Source organism: Arachis hypogaea, chromosome 19, assembly GCF_003086295.3.
Source record: "Arachis hypogaea cultivar Tifrunner chromosome 19, arahy.Tifrunner.gnm2.J5K5, whole genome shotgun sequence".
In the NCBI taxonomy this organism is placed as follows: domain Eukaryota; kingdom Viridiplantae; phylum Streptophyta; class Magnoliopsida; order Fabales; family Fabaceae; genus Arachis; species Arachis hypogaea.
Window position 1 is genome coordinate 87,438,091 of NC_092054.1, and position 5,609 is coordinate 87,443,699.

The 5,609-nt window shown below is 36.0% G+C and overlaps 1 non-coding gene across 1 annotated transcript; it reads left to right on the forward strand.

The window, feature by feature from the left end:
* The first annotated feature begins 4,707 nt into the window (after nucleotides 1–4,707).
* On the forward strand, nucleotides 4,708–4,815 carry LOC112781492 (small nucleolar RNA R71). The gene has a single exon (XR_003192268.1). It is a non-coding gene; the product is annotated as a small nucleolar RNA R71 (small nucleolar RNA).
* Nucleotides 4,816–5,609: the final 794 nt, after the last annotated feature.

The following is a 5,609-nucleotide window of genomic DNA, read 5'->3' on the forward strand; positions in this document are numbered from 1 at the left end:
CCATTAGTCTTTACAGTATCACATATCTGCAAGAATTCAGTTAAGAACTGAAAAGGATCTTCAGATGGAAGTCCATAAAACTTGCAGTTCTGCTGCATTAGAGAAACTAATTGAGGTTTCAGCTCAAAGTTGTTTGCTCCAATGGCAGGAATGGAGATGCTTCTTCCATGTAAATTGGAATTAGGTGCAGTAAAGTCACCAAGCATCTTTCTTACATTATTATTATTTTCGGCTGCCATCTCCTCTGCCTGTTCGAAAATTTCTGAAAGGTTATCTCTGGATTGTTGTATTTTAGCTTCTCTTAATTTTCTCTTCAGAGTCCTTTCAGGTTCTGGATCTGCTTCCACAAGAATGTTCTTATCCTTGCTCCTGCTCATATGACAAGGAAGAATGGCCAGGAAAATGATAATAATAATAGAGATCTTTTATACCACAGTATAGGGATCCCTTTGTGAGTGGAAGAAAAGAGTGGGAGACAAAGAATGTGATGTAAAGGAAGAAACACAACTGTACCAATGGAAGAGATGTGAGATGAGATGTTAGGATATGAATGAATAAATAGAATAGGATGGGAGAGGTATAATTTTCGAAAATTATTTTGAAAAGGAGTTAGTGATTTTTGAAAATTGGTTTTTGAAAATTTGTTAGTATTTTTCGAAATTTTTTTTGAAATAAAAATAAAAATAAAAATAATTAGTTAATTAAAAAGAAATTTTTGAAAAAGGGGGAGATATTTTTGAAAATTAGAAAGAGAGAATTAGTTAGGTGGTTTTGAAAAAGTTAAGAAACAAACAAAAAGTTAGTTGGTTAGTTGAAACAAATTTTGAAAAGATAAGAAGTTAGGAAGTTAGAAAAGATATTTTGAAAAGATATTTTTGAAAAAGATAAGATGAGAAGATATTTTTGAAAAGATATGATAGAAATTAGTTTTTTTGAAAAAGATTTGATTTTTAAAATCTCAATTAATGACTTGATTCATAAGAAATCACAAGATATGCTTCTAGAACTTAAAGTTTGAATCTTTCTTAACAAGCAAGTAACAAACTTCAAATTTTTGAATCAAAACATTAATTGTTTATGTTATTTTCGAAAATTATGATATAAAATAAGAAAAAGATTTTTTGAAAAATATTTTTGGATTTTTCAAAAATAACTAAGAATTTTGAAAAAGATTTGATTTTTGAAATAGATTTTGAAAAAGATAAGATTTTCAAATTGAAAATTTGATTTGACTCATGAGAAACAACTTGATTTTAAAAATTTTTGAAAAAGTCAATCCAAATTTTCGAATTCGATGAGAGAAAAAGGGAAAGATATTTTTTTTTATTTTTGAAATTTTTTTTTTTTGAAAAACATGAAAAATATGCACTGCATGAAATTTTTAGATCAAAACAATGAATGCATGTATGAATGATATGAATGTCAAGATGAACACCAAGAACACTTTGAATGTCATGATGAACATCAAGAACATATTTTTGAAAATTTTTTTTATGCAAAGAAAACATGCAAGACACCAAACTTAGAATTCTTTAATGCTTAGACACTAAGAATTCAAGAATGCATATGATAAACATGAAAAGACACAAAACAAAAAATCATCAAGATCAAACAAGAAGACTTACCAAGAACAACTTGAAGATCATGAAGAACACTATGAATGCATGAAATTTTCGAAAAATTCAAGATGCATATGCAAGTGACACCAAACTTATAATGTGACTCAAGACTCAAACAAGAAACACAAAATTTTTTATTTTTATGATTTTCTAATTTTTTTTTTTGGATTTTTATTTTATATTTTTCAAAAATTAATTAAAGAAAGAAAATAAGGATTCCAAAATTTTTAATATGAATTCCAGGAATCTTGCCATGTTAGTCTAAAGCTTCAGTCCAGGAATTAGACATGGCTCACTAGCCAGCCAAGCTTTCAAAGAAAGCTCCAGTCCAAAACACTAGACATGGCCAATAGCCAGCCAAGCTTCAGCAGGTGATCATGGATCAGCAGCAGGTAGATGAGCAACAACTAAATTGCTCTTGATAACAAATTGCAAGCCTCAGTCCAAATGAATTTAGACATGGCTTTACAGCCAGCCAGGCTTCACATGCTTCATGAAACACTAGAATTCATTCTTAAAAATTTTGAATAAATTTTTGAAAACATTTTTAAATTTTTTTTTTCTGAAAACAAGTGAGAAATTTTTGAAATTATTTTTGAAAAATTTTTGAAAAGAAAATAAAAAGAAAATTACCTAATCTGAGCAACAAGATGAACCGTCAGTTGTCCAAACTCAAACAATCCCCGGCAACGGCGCCAAAAACTTGGTGGACGAAATTGTGAACCATTCTCTTTGTATTTGTGTGAAATTTAATAATTGGCTCTATTTGAATTCACAACTCCGTTCAACTAACCAGCAAGTGTACTGGGTCGTCCAAGTAATAAACCTTACGTGAGTAAGGGTCGAATCCACAGAGATTGTTGGTATGAAGCAAGCTATGGTCACCTTGTAAATCTCAGTCAGGCGGATTTAAACATGATACTTGATTAGATTAAAATAAACAATAAAAGGGATAGAGATACTTATGTAAATCATTGGTAGCAATTTCAGATAAGCGAATGGAGATGCTTTTCGTTCCTCTGAACCTCTACTTTCCTGCTATCTTCATCCAATCAATCTTACTCCTTTCCATGGCTGGCTTTATGTGATACATCACCACTGTCAATGGCTACTTTCGGTCATCTCTCGGGAAAATGATCCAATGCCCTGTCACGGCACAGCTAATCGTCTGGAGGCATCACCCTTGTCAATGGCTTCATCTTATCCTCTCAGTGAATAATATGCTCACGCACCCTGTCACGGCACGGCTATTCATCTGTCGGTTCTCGATCATGCTGGAATAGGATTTACTATCCTTTTGCGTCTGTCACTAACGCCCAGCACTCGCGAGTTAGGAGCTCGTCACAGTCATTCAATCATTGAATCCTACTCGGAATACCACAGACAAGGTTTAGACCTTCTGGATTCTCTTGAATGCCGCCATCATTCTAGCTTATGCCACGAAGATTCTGGTTAGGAGATCTAAGAGATATTCATTCTAGCTTGATTTCATGTAGAACGGAAGTGTTTGTCAGGCACGCGTTCATAAGGAAGAAGGATGATGAGCGTCACACATAATCATCACCTTCATCACGTTCTTGGGTGCGAATGGATATCTTAGAAACGAAATAAGAAGAATTGAATAGAAAACAGTAGTACTTTGCATTAATCTTTGAGGAACAGCAGAGTTCCACACCTTAATCTATGGAGTGTAGAAACTCTACCATTGAAAATACATAAGTGAAGGTCCAGGCATGGCCGAGATGGCCAGCCCCCCTAAACGTGATCAAAGGATCATAAGGTAATCCAAAGATTGTCAAAAAGATTAGTAAAAGGTCCTATTTATAATAAACTAGTCACTAGGGTTTACATGAGTAAGTAATTGATGCATAAATCCACTTCCAGGGCCCACTTGGTGTGTGTTTGGGCTGAGCTTGAGTGTTACACGTGCAGAGGCCATTTGTGGAGTTGAACGCCAGTTTCTGTGCCAGTTTGGGCGTTCAACTCTGGTTTTGGATCCTTTTCTGGCGCTGGACGCCAGATTTGGGCAGAAGGCTGGCGTTGAACGCCAGTTTACGTCGTCAATTCTTGGCCAAAGTATGGACTATTATATATTGCTGGAAAGCCCTGGATGACTACTTTCCAACGCAATTGGAAGCGCGCCATATCGAGTTCTGTAGCTCCAGAAAATCCACTTTTAGTGCAGGGAGGTCAGAATCCAACAGCATCAGCAGTCCTTTTGCAACCTCTGAATCTGATTTCTGCTCAAGTCCCTCAATTTCAGCCAGAAATCACAGAAAAGCACACAAACTTATAGTAAAGTCCAGAAATGTGAATTTAACATAAAAACTAATGAAAACATCCCTAAAAGTAACTAGATCCTACTAAAAACATACTAAAAACAATGCCAAAAAGCGTATAAATTATCCGCTCATCACTGACCCACTTGTGCCTCCAAATTTCTAATGGAGGACCTTGTTTCAGTCATGAAATTTTGAGTGGTTTTGATTAGATCAGAGACAATGGTTGCTAAGTCGGAGTGGCTTTGCTTAGAATTCTCTGTCTGTTGCTGAGAAGATGGTGGAAAAGGTTTGCCATTGCTAAACCTATTTCTTCCACCATTACTGTTGTTGAAACCTTGTTGAGGTCTCTGTTGATCCTTCCATGAGAGATTTGGATGATTTCTCCATGAAGGATTATAGGTGTTTCCATAGGATTCTCCCATGTAATTCACCTCTTCCATTGCTGGGTTCTCAGGATCATAAGCTTCTTCTTCAAAGGAAGCTTCCTTAGTACTGCCTCTTGCTGCTTGCATTCCAGATAGACTCTGAGAAATCATATTGACTTGCTGAGTCAATATTTTATTCTGAGCCAGTATGGCATTTAGAGTATCAATCTCAAGAACTCCTTTCTTCTGAGTCGTCCCACTATTCACAGGATTCCTTTCAGAAGTGTACATGAATTGGTTATTTGCAACCATTTCAATGAGTTCCTGAGCTCCTACAGACATCTTCTTCAGATGAAGAGATCCCCCAGCAGAGCTATCCAATGACATCTTGGATAGTTCAGACAGACCATTATAGAAGATACCTATGATGCTCCATTCAGAAAGCATGTCAAAAGGACACCTTCTGATCAATTGCTTGTATCTTTCCCAAGCTTCATAGAGGGATTCACCTTCGTTCTGTCTGAAGGTTTGGACTTCCACTCTAAGCTTGCTCAATTTTTGAGGTGGAAAGAACTTTGCCAAGAAGGCATTGACTAGCTTTTCCCAAGAGTTCAGGCTTTCTTTAGGTTGTGAATCCAACCATGTCCTAGCTCTGTCTCTTACAGCAAAAGGAAAGAACATAAGTCTGTAGACTTCAGGGTCAACCCCATTGGTCTTGACAGTGTCACAGATTTGCAAGAATTCAGCTAAGAACTGATGAGGATCTTCCAATGAAAGTCCATAAAACTTGCAATTCTGTTGCATTAGAGAAACTAATTGAGGCTTAAGCTCAAAGTTGTTTGCTCCAATGGTAGGGATTGAGATGCTTCTCCCATAGAAGTCGGAAGTAGGTGCAGTAAAGTCACCAAGCACCTTCTTTGCATTGTTGGCATTGTTGTTTTCAGCTGCCATGGTTTCTTCTTCTTTGAAAAGCTCTGTTAGGCCCTCTAGAGAGAATTGTGCTTTAGCTTCTCTTAGCTTTCTCTTCAAGGTCCTTTCAGGTTCAAGAACAACTTGAACAAGTATGCCTTATCTTTGCTCCTGCTTGTATGAAAGAGAAGAGAACAAGAAAGTAGGGAATCCTCTACGTCACAGTATAGAGATTCCTTGAGGTGTTAGAGGAAAAGAAGAATAGAAGGAGGAGGTAGAGAGAGGAGAATTCGAACTTATCAAGAGGGATAGAGTTCGAATTGCACCTTGAGGAGGAGTGTTAGTCCCTTAAATAGAAGGATGTGAGAAGAGGGGAAGAATTTTCAAAAATTAATTAAAAGATTTTGAAATAATTAAAAGAAATTTTTAAAAAT